The 13013-nt window shown below is 36.5% G+C and overlaps 1 protein-coding gene across 5 annotated transcripts in view; it reads left to right on the forward strand.

Moving 5' to 3' along the window:
* LOC109429174 (serine proteinase stubble) overlaps positions 1-13013 on the forward strand; it is a 555654-nt gene that overhangs the window by 20812 nt on the left and 521829 nt on the right. For 2 of the 5 annotated variants that reach the window (XM_062856805.1, XM_062856803.1), the window contains exon 2: positions 1395-1979. The exons of 2 other annotated variants lie outside the window; for them this stretch is intronic. The gene's annotated coding sequence lies outside the window, so the exon portion shown is untranslated. Of the gene's footprint in view, positions 1-1171; positions 1290-1394; positions 1980-13013 lie in introns of those variants that run through there. One more of the 5 variants, XM_062856804.1, reaches the window with a different exon arrangement.

Genomic DNA, 13013 nt, shown 5'->3' on the forward strand with positions numbered 1-13013 from the left:
TGTGAAGGAATTTCTGAGGGAACCTCATAGGAATTTCATTGAGGTATACCTGATAAAATCCCCAGAGGAACTTCTGTCCCATGCAGAGAAGAATAGCAAACAAATAACTACACGCACTTCAACGTGAACCTCTACTAATCAGCCATTCCCCAAAACACTCCGTTATCCATATGAACTTGCACCAAGACTTGCACCGACGTAGTGGTAGGGGAACTGAGGGTAAGACGTCCACGTTAATGAAGAGTCCAATTTTAACCTTCTTATAATACACACTTTTTGACACAAATATGATGCATTACCATGTTTCCTTCAAAATGGAAGAAACCATCAGCCAGATTTATGTTGAACTATTTAAAAATTCAAATTTGAAAAAAAAAAATTAGCATTTTAATTTTATTGCGTGGTAAAACGCGCCACTAGTCACAGTTAACGCCTGGATGCCAAATTGTGCACAAATACTTGCACTTACATTATTCTTATTTTACCGATTCAAGTTATAGAAATAACGCCGAGGGGGCGGTCCAGAATGTCGAATTGTTTAAAAATCCATATTCACTAAAACTGATGTGGTCAGGGCGTTGACAGTGTGCACCCAAAATAACCAAAATTGGTATTTTATTATATTTTGCATCCTGAAAAAAATATATTTTTTTTTGAACTGAAGAGCTGGTTACTCAGTGAGTAACTTGGAGTAACCACGATGACATCACTGGAAATAACGTAGTTTGCCTAAAACAAGGGTGGCATATCTTACCCCCTATGGGCGTTATAGCCGCGGTTCCCCTACCCTGCGGTACCTATCTACGGTATGGTGTGAGCAAGCGATTACATTAGTCCTGTTCAATGAAGTAGGTTGAATATTGTCGAAATTGCTGCACCCTGCTCTTACCCATTCGTCAACAAATAGGTAAGAGTAGGATGCAGCAACTTTGACCATGTTCAACATAGGGTCTGGGACCATTTGGGCACTTCATTGAACAGGACTATTATCCTTTTACCCCTTCCCCACACTTACCAGCATTCTGCCATAGTAGGCGACGATTTCGCACAAAAACAGAAGATAATCAACACTCAAGCAGTTATCTCATTAGTTCCTTGTGTTGCTGATCTGGGGATACGGGAGTACCTTGCAAAAATGTTCCACAGCTTCATTAACGAATAAGACTTGTTCGCTAATGATTATTCTCAATAGTGAAAACCTCACCCGGCATTGAAAAATAGTAGATTTTTTATGATTTCCCCAACCCCTGAATCCGGAACTGGATTTCGCAAGATTTGTCACCCTCTCAGTGAGAAGCGTTTGCCAGCTTGAAAAATCACATTTTTACCAGACGCCTATCAGTTCCGGTACTCATGTCATTCTTTTTCTTTTTTTCGTTTCTCTCTCTTTACAGCCAAGTTTGGGGCAAATTTCGTCAAGTGGCAACAGACAGACAGACAGACGAAACTGGAAGCCTACCGTCGTCGATGTTTGGAGATTTGTCTGTTTGGCTCTAACTACTGGGACTGGGTAGAGTGCGTGTGAAAGAAGTGAAGAGAAGACATTAACTAACCAAAGAAAAGTGAAACTTTGCTGCCGTCCCAGGTGATATATTGCTGTTGGTGTATGTACGCTAGACAGGCAGAATCCACAAACCGCAATACCCCCCGCTGGAACCGTTTTTGGGGAAGTGTGACAAACGACCAAGATAGAAGATAGAACTGTGTGAATTCGGTGTTTGGATTGAATCTAGTTGATTTGATTGGAATCGAAGAAGAATCGGACAGATTCCGCTGGTAGAAAACAAGTTCGTCACCCATAGGTGCGTTGAGCTCTCTTAAGTTTTTTCCCGTCTTCAAGTCTCGACTCATCATCATCAGACTGCGTTCGTTCGTGTAGCCTGGAGAACATAGTGAACGGTTTTTCTTGTGAATACCTACATCGATACAGGGAGAATCAATCAAACCGAGAAAAGCAAAACAACGGACAACTAATTAAGGTAATATCTCTCGTTGCTTTTTTATTTACTGTTTTATGTTGCTCCGTGCTTTTTTAATGCACGGGTGGGTCGCCCCCGGCGGTGATGGCGGTAGACGGAGGCACAGCGGCGAGCGTAGAACAGAACGGCTGCTCCGCCAGCCAGAATCGATCCATGTTGCGCCCATATGAGTGGTTTTATGACTATGTATAGGCGCGCGGCGGTGGCGGTGTCCGTCATTTATCGACTTTCAGAATCGAATCGATGCGAGACTCGCAGTGCGTATATGGGAGGGAGTGAATGGCCGGGGGTGCTATAAAGCTTGAACAAAAGTTCTAGTCTCCGCGTATCGGGTTTTACTTTCATCTAATTGAGGTTCATTGTCCGGGGGTGGCTGGCTGGATTAGGAGACTTCTAGGAAATGGTTCGGAAGGTGTGAGCTCAGGGGCCTTCATTTTTTTTTTACTTTTATTAGTCATAATTGGAAGGTTTGTAAAACTCAAAGAATTATTTGTGGGGTCACATATACCCTAAGTTCATCTACCGAGTCAGTATGACCCTAAGCTACTTTGAAGTGCTGCACCATTTTCGTTTGTGAACAAATTTATGATTTTATGGCACATTTTCAAAGGTGAATTCTGACGTTTAATGATCAAATAATCAACAGGTGTATATTATTTTTGACACAATTAAAAAGACACGACTCCATCTTTCTCAGTTTGATGGTTCGTCGGTCAATTCCAATAATAATAATGTCGTAGCTTATCAAAGCATGAACTATTGCTCAAATCGTGGATGAAGTAGCAAAAATGAGTATATCCATTGTCATTGCAGATTTCGCCTTTATCTAAAATAAAATAGACCTCCACTCAACTAGCCAAATACTTTTAAATAAATTTATTGTGTAAGTTATATCATCGTCTTAGAAAACATCCATATCAGAAACAGCTTCTGATAGCTGATAGGAAGGTATGAATAGCGAATATTCAATAGTTGTTGGTCATACACCAATAAAGTGTAAAAAGAATCATTCGGAAAGACCTCATCAAGCTCCATCTTTTAAATAGACACGGAGACACGGACACCGTCTTCAGCCAGAGGCTGTACAGACTGTACAGAGTGCAGCACATTTCTAAAATAGTAATTTCTTTAAGGATATGTACTGTATTAAGAACTATTTGGGGAAACCCCTCGATGGATATTTTTTCAGTATAATTTTTGGAATTATTGCATAAAGGAATTCCAGCATATAAGCAATTATAAGCGGGGTGAATACGATGACTTCTTCAGTGGATAACTGACACTGAGGAAGATTACAAGTGGTAGTCGAAATACGCGTATCTGTCAAAGGATAAGCAACATAGGGCGGAATTAATAGGTACGAAACTGATTACACTCATACCATGTCTTTTTTTTCTGTCATAATCTATTGAAATTTTCTAGATTTTTTGCCGAAAAAAGGAATTGCAGGAATTCCTCAAATTATCTCAGCAAAAATTCTTCCAACAACTTTCCCAGGTATCCTTTTAGAATGTATTCCTGTCCATTTATTTCTTCGAGAGTTTTTCATAAAATATCTGAAAAGTTTATTCTAGGAACTAGTTCACAGATGTATTCAGGGGTTCCTCTAAGATTTTTTTTGAGATTTTACCCTGGAGGGCATTCATCTCAGTTCCTGATTGATTAATTTGTCTTAATTTAAGAGACTTCCAGCCCTCTCTCTGTTCCTCTAAGAATTGTTTTAGGAATTCCTCCAGGAATTTTCCCAAGGAATTTTCCACTGGGATTTCTTTAAGAATTCTTCTAGAAAATTCTCAAGAAATTCTGTTAGGAACTCCAGCGATTTCTCAAAGATTTCACCAGAGATAAAAAAAAAATGCAATTCCAGTAGAAACTTCGCAGATTTTTGCAGTAAACATTTCCCCAAGAGATATCTGCAGGAATTCTTCTTAAGACCCGAATTGTAATTCCTTTTGTGGTACCCACAGGTATACCTCCAATCTCCATCCATTTTTCTAGAGATACCTTCAAAAATTACTCAAGAAAATATTCTTTAGCATTTCTCCAAACACTCTACCAAAAAACTCTCTAGAGATTCTTCTAATAGTTTTTCAAGCGGTTCCTCCAGGGGATTCTTCTAGAAGTCTATCTACGTATTCCTCGAGGATTTGTTTCATAAAATCTGTTGAAGATTTATTGACACCTTTCTTCAAGATTTCTTTCAGATTTTTCCGATGTTTGAAAACTTTTCCAGTGATTCTCTCAGGAATTCCTCCAGCATTTATACTTTTACAGGAATTTTGAATGGAAACTCTTATAGAAACACCTGGTGAGGATTCTGCAGTTGTTTCAAATATTCATTCAAGGATTCTTAAAAAAAAAAATGGAAATCGAACAGAATTTTCTTCAAGGTTTCCTCCAGTGATCCTTACAGGTATTGCTTCAGTGGCTTTGTCCACTAATATCTTCAGAATTTGCACAAGAATTTCTCCAGGGGCATTTCCAACAACTCTTCTTAGGAGAACTTGAGAAAATCCTTCAAGGATTCAGTGACACCTATTGCCCATTTTACTGGCACTTTACTGATTTGCTGGTATGTCTGAATCATTTTGGAAAAACTTGTAATTAGAAGGTACGAAATGTTGCTAATTGACAAATTGAGAGATGAAATTTGTCAAATAGCAACATTTCGTGCCTTCCCGAGCAGAAGAAAATATCACCAGCATAATAAAATATGTTATTTTGGCCTAATAACTGTATAATGGAATCAGTAATTTTTATGTTATTAGCAACACATATTATGTTTTAAACTTGTCTGTCATAAGCGGCAAAATAACAAATATCATAATAAGAAAATGTTCCTAGAAGAATAATTCAATAACATGTTTTGTTAGATCAATTACAACTTAATAACAGGAAATTTGTGAACTTGTTACTGTTGTGTTATTCTTCATCACATATTTGTACATTCTCTATAGCAGAATAATAACTAAACATGTTCTACAACAAAATATATTATTGAAATGTTATCTTGTGGATATATCCCAAAAATTTGAATATAACAAAATAAGATTGCCCAACAAAACATGTTATTACAAAGATATATTTTGATAAGTTAACAATAACAAATTATGATATAAATACAGGCTATGTGATTCTATTGTTATCAATTTGCTATTCTCCTCTGCTGGGGTTCTAATAAAAAAAATTTCCTTCAAGGATTCCTTCAAGAATTTTTCCAGTTGCTTTGTTGGATTCCATTAGAAATTTATCAAGGGTGGCCTTTAGAAATTCATTCTTGGATTTTTTTTAGAAATTTCTCCAAAATCTTCAGAAACTCTCCAGGGACTTTCCCAGGAATTCATATAAAACAATTATTTAAAGAATGTCTTCTAAGAATGTTTTCCTCAACATTTCTTCCACCGTTTTTCCAGAAGAGGTTAAGGAAAACTTTAAAAATTTTGAACAAATTCCTAGTTGAATTCCGGTTGAAATCTTTGGAGGTATTCTTGTAAGAATCCCTGGAGGAATATCTGAAGGAATTCCAGAAAAAATCCAGATAAATTCCAGGAGATGTCTGGACGCCTTTGGATACCGTTGGTGACATTTCTAGAAGATTTTCTTGAGAAATTTTTAAAAGAATCCCTGGAGGACGAACTTTTGAACATATCCATGTTAGAATATCTGGAGAAACACCTCAATCAACTTTTGTAAATTCCAAGAAAAGTCTTTTGAGAAATATCTAAAGGAATTCCTGAAGAAAATCCTTAGGACATATTTCAAGGGAAATTTCTGAATGGATTTTAGGAAGAATCTATGAAGTAATTTCTACTTCTTTTCTTGGAGGAAAACATGGAGAAATTCCTCAGGAAATACATAGAGGTAAACATGGAGGAACTCTCTGCATGTATCTAAGGAAGAGTTGCTGCTGGAATCCTTGGAAGTATTAATGTAAGCATCTTTAGAGGAATTTCTGCAGGACTTTCTGATCGAAACCCTGAAGAAATTCCTGGAGATATTCCTATGGAAATTTCCAATGCAATCTCTGGAGAAATTCCAGAAATATCTGTATGAATCCCAGAAGGATTTTCTAAAGCAGTGATTTTCAATCGATGGGGATTCACCAATGGGAAAAGCTTACTTACTATACTAGGGGAGGTAGCGAACTCTTAACTGTAGGCAGGAATGAGTTGAAAACCATTGTTCTACAGGACTCCTTCGATGAATTTTCGAAGTAATCCCAGGCGTAGTTTCGAAAAGAATCCATGAAAAAATCCTAAGAAGATTCTTGAAGAAATTTCGGAATTCTAATGAAATTTCTTGAAAAATCCTTGGCAAAATTTCTTAGTTTTCTAAATTTTGGAGACGTTTCTGGAGGATCATCTACACATTTAAAACAGAATGCCGAGATCGGCTGTGCAAATCTCGGTTTAAGTTCATTTGCTGAATCTCGGCTAAATACTTTATGAAGTTTGATGCCAGCGGCACCCATAGGTGCTGCTATGAATAAAATTGATTTTATGCCGATATTTTAGTTACCTTCTAATACCGAACCCAAGTTTGTGCAATTTTGTAATATTTGTTTCGTGGACAATCAAATTTTTTATGTTTTTGGCTGATTTTTAGTACTGTTCTGTATAACTCAAAATAGTTTTTGGTGTCTTTTAAAGCATGTTTTAATTTTTTTTTCAATCATTGATTTTTTGTTTTGTTTTAGTCACCTTTTAGAAGCCATTGTTTATTTTGTAGTAAATCGCTACATTTCACATTTTTTATTTTTTTCCCAAATCATTCTGTCATAGTAAAATAGTTTAAGGGAGTCGAATACACTCTAAAGTTATTTTCCTTAAAATTACATGGAAAATAAAATTTGTCATGAAAAAAAAATCGAAAACCGAAATTCACAAAATCAAGAATTAAAACGAATTATCTTCCAAAACATGTTTTAATCGATTTTGGATGACAAAAAATGATATTTAGATCAAAATAAAAAAAATTGGGTATTAGAGGGTTAAGTTTAGGTTGCCGAGCACTCGGCTGTGCGGATCTCGGCAAAAGGATGAAAATTAGCCGAGCACAACGAAGTGTGTAGAGTATCTTTTGGAGGACTCTTGGGAAAGTTTCTCAGCAATCCATGCAAGATTATTTTAAAGAATCCGTGGAGATCTGAATCATGGAAGATTTTCTCAAAGGCATTCCTTGAAGCATCCATGAATAAATTGCAGAAGGAATCATCGGAAGTATAAACGTATGCTTGGATAAGTTCTTGGAGGTTTTCTAGGGTAATTTGGAAGAATTTTTGAATTTTTCTCAAATACTTCCTTGAGAAATCCCCAAAGGATTTCTGAAGAACTTCGAGGAAGAATTTCTGATGAAAACTAGGCGTGGTTTCCTATAATAATCTTTAGAGAAATTTTGGAGGAATGGCTAGTGGAATTTCTGGAGGAATCTCTAGGAAGAATTACTGAAGCAATTTCTGAAGAAAATTCCGTAGGGTTTCGGACCATTTGGGTAGGAGCACCTATTTTGGGCACTTGCTGCTATAACGCAATCAATTTCAAACCGGTTGACTTGAATTTTTGCACATGGCTAGATACTGTGCGTATCTGATCGTGTCTCAAAAATTAAGTCAATCGGTTTGAAATTGACTGTGTTATAGCAGCAAGTGCCTAAAATAGGTGCTCCTGCCAAAATGGTCCCATACCCTATTTATTCTTGGAAGTTTTTATTTGTGAAATTTTAGCTATGCAAGTTCATTATTGTATATTTTTTTCTGAAAGTATCCGTAAAAGGATTCCCAAATGTGCATTAGTTAAAATTTACAAATAAAAAGAAATTAAAAGAAGAGATTCCTAGAGGAATTTCAGGAGGAATCTTTGTAAAGAAAACTCTTAAGAAGCATCTATAGAACTTTTTGGAGAAACTCTGGAATATTTCTCTAATTTCAGTTTTTCTAAATTGGCGCAAAAAAAAAAAACAAACAAATAGGTACCCTGAATCGAAAAAAAAGTCTATGCTTCTCAGCTTAGCGCTTTAGCACTTCAACAGCTATTATTAGCTGAGAGTTATACTCGATACCCAAAAAAGCCAAAGCAGTTTCCATTACGAAAAGTTCCTGAACCGACCGGAAATCAAATCCGGCTTCCTCAGTATGGTCACGCTGAATTCCCACGCTTTACAGCTGTGGTTATATTGACCCTATGAATTTGTTTATACGTAGAATGCGCAAAAAACTTGAAATATTCACAAGGGTATTTTTTTTATATCAGCGGTACACGTGATGTATCACTATATCAGAAAAGTGATTTCCGTTTAATTAGTAAGGTTTTTCAATTTATTTAGGAGAGCGAAAACAAAATTTTTAATAATTCTATAGAAACATTTCTCACACGTGTTCCAAATACCAGCAAAAGTGATGTTTCCTGCCCGTAGTGGTAAAATTTCATTTATAAAAACCTTTTTTTCCTTTTTTTTTTATCAACGAGGGGCTAGTTCGTCTCGGGACCCACGCTGCACTTCCCTTCCGTAGGAAGAACTCAGAATTCGTGAGTTTGCCGGGAGTGGGTTTCGATCCCAGGCTCTCGGCGTGATAGTCACGTCCTTTATCACTTTATGTTTTATGCTATCACACCAGGTCCGCTCCACTTGTAAAAAAAAATATTTAGGGTGTTGGTTTCCTTATTAAGCATGTGGCTCCCATTTTCATCCTACGAAAAACAAAGGATTGAACCGCTGTTTGTTTTGTTTCTATTTTTGCATTTTTTGGTAGAAGTGAGCACGCATGAAAACAAAAAGAACGGAATCAATCAATACCGTAATCGCTTGTTTTCGAATAGGATGAATATGGGAGCGTGAGATTACTGATGGTACACATGCCCTAATAGGAGAAAATGGGGCAAGATGCCATTTTTCAAACTTTCATCGTTTTCAATGACAAAAAGCCTCATTTATTAGACTTTCAAAGTGGTAACAGCAACTAGGCAATATTTGCTTGATATTTCAGCAAAAATATTCACTAAACTAGTGCATTTTCATAGATTTTTAGCGATTTTAAAAACAGTTTTGTAAAACGGAAAACAGTGGTGCAAAAAGGCCGTCTGCCTTTTAAGTAAGACGCCGCAAACATTCAAAATTACGTCCATCATTTTTCGGGCATTTCCGACTTCTTTTCCCCTCCACTGTCCACTTTTATCGTATACTGAATACATGGAGTGACACCCACCTCTCCGCTGAACGATGACCCCCAACATGGATAGCGTAGACATCAACAACCATGCGCCTCCATGTGTGTCTCAATCTCATTGGAAACACTTGGCTGGTAATAAAATCACCAGAAAACCATAATTGCAAGCATGAAAAAGCGAAAATTGGCAATTTTCATTGGGAAATCAAAAGATTTTCCGAGGGTTTGGCGGCTTAGCTTCTAGAGAATGTTTTATGCAAACATATTTTAACACCATTCACCTATAGTAATGATCAAATCACATTTAGGAATGATTTTGGGCTTAGCTCCCCTATTCAAAGATTTACCCGAACCAATAAGCACTGCCAAATTAAGTTCAGACTGAAACCATTTCAAACTCCGTTGGGCGCCAACGCCGATCCAAGGGTTGTTCACCCCTTTGTTTTGCTCTGTATTGATCGCGGAGATTTCGAGGGAATGTTCCTTGCAGCTTGCTCCGCCGTCATCGACGGGCAGATTCTTCGATGACCAACCATCTTCTTCCTCACTGCGTGGTTGGACAGACGGATCCGTCTGATGATGGTGCCCCGAAATTTAGGGAGAACTCGCACGGTGTGGTCAGTCAGGTGGTCAGGGCGCGCCGCGGCGATATGTATCAGTCGTCAAATTTCTCCCATCAGCCAGCTAACGTTCGGATATGAGCGCGCCTCGGGGGTCAACCGAGGAAATTGGTCGTAATCAAGTGTGGCGATGTTCGATTTTTATTACTTAATTAAATTTGTTTGTCTGGATCTCGGGTGGATCCGGTTGTTTCTATTTTTTTAGTATAACGCCTGGTCCGACGGTTAATGGCAAAGCGGAGCAGTGTTGTGGAACAAAAAAATCGATCTGGAAGTGGGATTGTAGCAATTCCGACACCTTCGGCCAATTAGACGGCGTTGAAAAGTGAGAAACCCCCATTCGCCAAACTTAATTGCACTTAATGGCAACACGCTTCGATTTACAGCTTGCAAAATGGTGCGATCCATAAATAGCTAAATGCAGAGTGAGGTGTTTTATATGATCTAGTAATTATTTCAAGTTTTTTAAGAAGAAAGGCAAAATAATAATTATAGAAATTGAGTATCTAATACTTTAATTCTCTATGCTTAAACTTAGATATTACATAGTTTTTTTTTTGTAAATAACCATCAACATAGAACGTTAAATACCTTGTGTTTCGTTTTAACTCATATAACATGTAACGTTTCCACTGCAACTGATCAACCCACATACCATTGCTTCCAAACTTCACTGTTCAGTGTCCACAGCACACACATCAGCACTGACTGGGAGCATTAATTTGTAGCCCGTCATACACCTCGTTCCCATCGATGTTGCCGGTCGAAAAATCTCAGCTTAAAAGAAAACATCCGATCATTAAAATCGGTTCAAGCACCAAGCAAACATGGAAACATGAAAGCAGCAAGCAACGTTCAGTCAGTGACGAAAGTATAAACCAAATTGCATCGAGCTAATGGTGGACCACCGCACCGCCATCGCTTCCCAATTCCTGGCTTTTCTCCGCCTTGACGGGTATTGGCCAGCAGGAGTCATCCGACCAACGAACGCAACGGAGAGGTTATCCAATTGAGATGATACTTGCGAACCTCGAAACGTAAGGGAAATTTTAAGCGCGTACACCCAAACGGGCAGATCTTAGTTACTACGTGAATTAAGTGCAAATGTAACTGCACAAACTCACCAAAAAAATCCACTGATCTCCTGTTTGGGTGCATGGTGGTTGGTAACTGGGAGAAATCGATGTGCAATGCGCTGTTGGAGAAAATCAACCCACTGTTATATAAAATTGCTGCTTTTATGTCAGTTCAACAATGCACCAGAACCTAAAATGCACAACATTTTCTTGATCCCTAGAACTTTTTTATGTATTTTTTTTAAATTTAGTTTTTTCAATGAAACATGCAGAAATAGTTTCATATACACCCTAGCAAAGTTGGTAATATCTATTTACAGCAATTCGATAGTGTTTTTTTTAATTTCCATGATAATTTAAACGTTTTCACTTTGATTTGCCCTAGAATTTCTGTAATTTGTACATTTTTCAGTAAAACAAACACTATCATAATTCAAAATTATTTCTGCAACTGATAACATTAGTTTACAAAATAAAACGAAAGTCGTGAGCTTCTGTCATCGACCAAAATTTTTGAAGCACAATTTAGTGCTGATTTCGAAACCGACCTTCAAAAAATTTTAAGTAGAACGGTTTTTGAGTTTTAGCTCAAAATCGAGTTTTACAACTTTTAAAAATATGAAATTTACTAAAATTCAAATATATTGCGTTTTGTTCAACCAATTTCAAATCTTTTTCCATCAATTAAAAGCTGAATACAATACCATTCGATCATCTGAATACAGGTTTTGCGTCAGATTGATGAAATTCAAGATATTGGTGAGTTTTAGGGACGATCTTCTTAAATTTTAGCAAAAATCCCAAAATTTTTTGAAGAAATGTATTTTTTTCAATATGAAAACCCAACTTAAAAATTCTTTCTCAACGTTTATTTGACATATCATATGTAGGCGAGTTACAGCAAAAATTCAAATCAATCGAAGCATTGATTACGGAGAATGAGATGTTTGAAGTAAGCGACTTTGCTTAAAAATAGAACAAAAATCGATTTCAAATCATCAACCTTGTATGGAAAGTCGAAATAATTTCCGCTCTACTGTAATTTTTTTCTTTCGCGTTTTCGAACTCAGGGCATGATTCTACACCAAAAACGATCATCAGCTTACCAAGTTCAAAAATGCTGTAAACTAGTGAAATAAATTCTAGCATATTGTTTTTACTGCAAAGAACCCTCATTAAAGTTTTGTTTTTTTTTTTATTTTCAAAATTTTGAAGACCAGTTCTAACGTAAACTAGAAAAAGGCGATTCTTCTTTCAAAACATTCAGACAAGTCTCTCTGAAGAGGAAATACTTGCTTTGGGATTATCACTCAGTCACCTTCGAAAAATCGGTATAATTTACATTAAACAAATAATGAGGTCTAGTTAAAAAAATATTTTTATGCAATTCAGTTTCATAATTTACATTTTATATAACTCATTTTGGTATCATAATGGCCAATTTTTCCGAACCGGCTCATTATGTAACTGAAATGAGTTGCATAATGAAAAATAGTTGCATAATGTTCATAATGCAACTCATTTGAGTTGCATTATGAACATTATGCAACTAAAATGGGTTGCATTATGAAAAAATCATTGCATAAAATTTTGTATGGAACTCGTTGCAAAACTCGATTTTTTCAGCACTCTTCGTATTTATCCAACTCGGCAAGCCTCGTTGGATAAATGTACGACTCGTGCTGAAAAAATCAACTTTTTGCAACTCATTACATAAATAACTATTAAATTCAGAGAAACTGTAAAGTTCATAAAATATGACTCTGTTTTTAAAATTTTCCAAATTTTAATAATAACCTGTTCCTCACTGTTCTGGTAGGACACCTCAGAATGCAATGTGAAATTTGTGGAGTTGAAATTTTGTCTACAGGTTTTCTGTAACAACTAGTATTCTCCGAAATCATCGACGCTCTGTATCTGGAACCCTAACATCAACACACATGTAAGAGTTCCTTGTTCCTTAAAAAAAGATCTGTTCGAAAACAAGGAATATCTGCCAGAAAGCAAAGAAAATTTTCAATAAAATTTTCAGCACAAGGTTTAAATTTTGCGAAATTTTATTAAATAATGAAACATTGTTTTCAAAATCGGTTTTCATACGCATTTAGAGGGAGGATCAGAGTACCTCCTGAATTTTACATTTTTTAGGAAATTTAGTTAAAAAATGGTTTTTGTA

This window comes from Aedes albopictus, chromosome 3, assembly GCF_035046485.1.
Source record: "Aedes albopictus strain Foshan chromosome 3, AalbF5, whole genome shotgun sequence".
Classification (NCBI taxonomy): domain Eukaryota; kingdom Metazoa; phylum Arthropoda; class Insecta; order Diptera; family Culicidae; genus Aedes; species Aedes albopictus.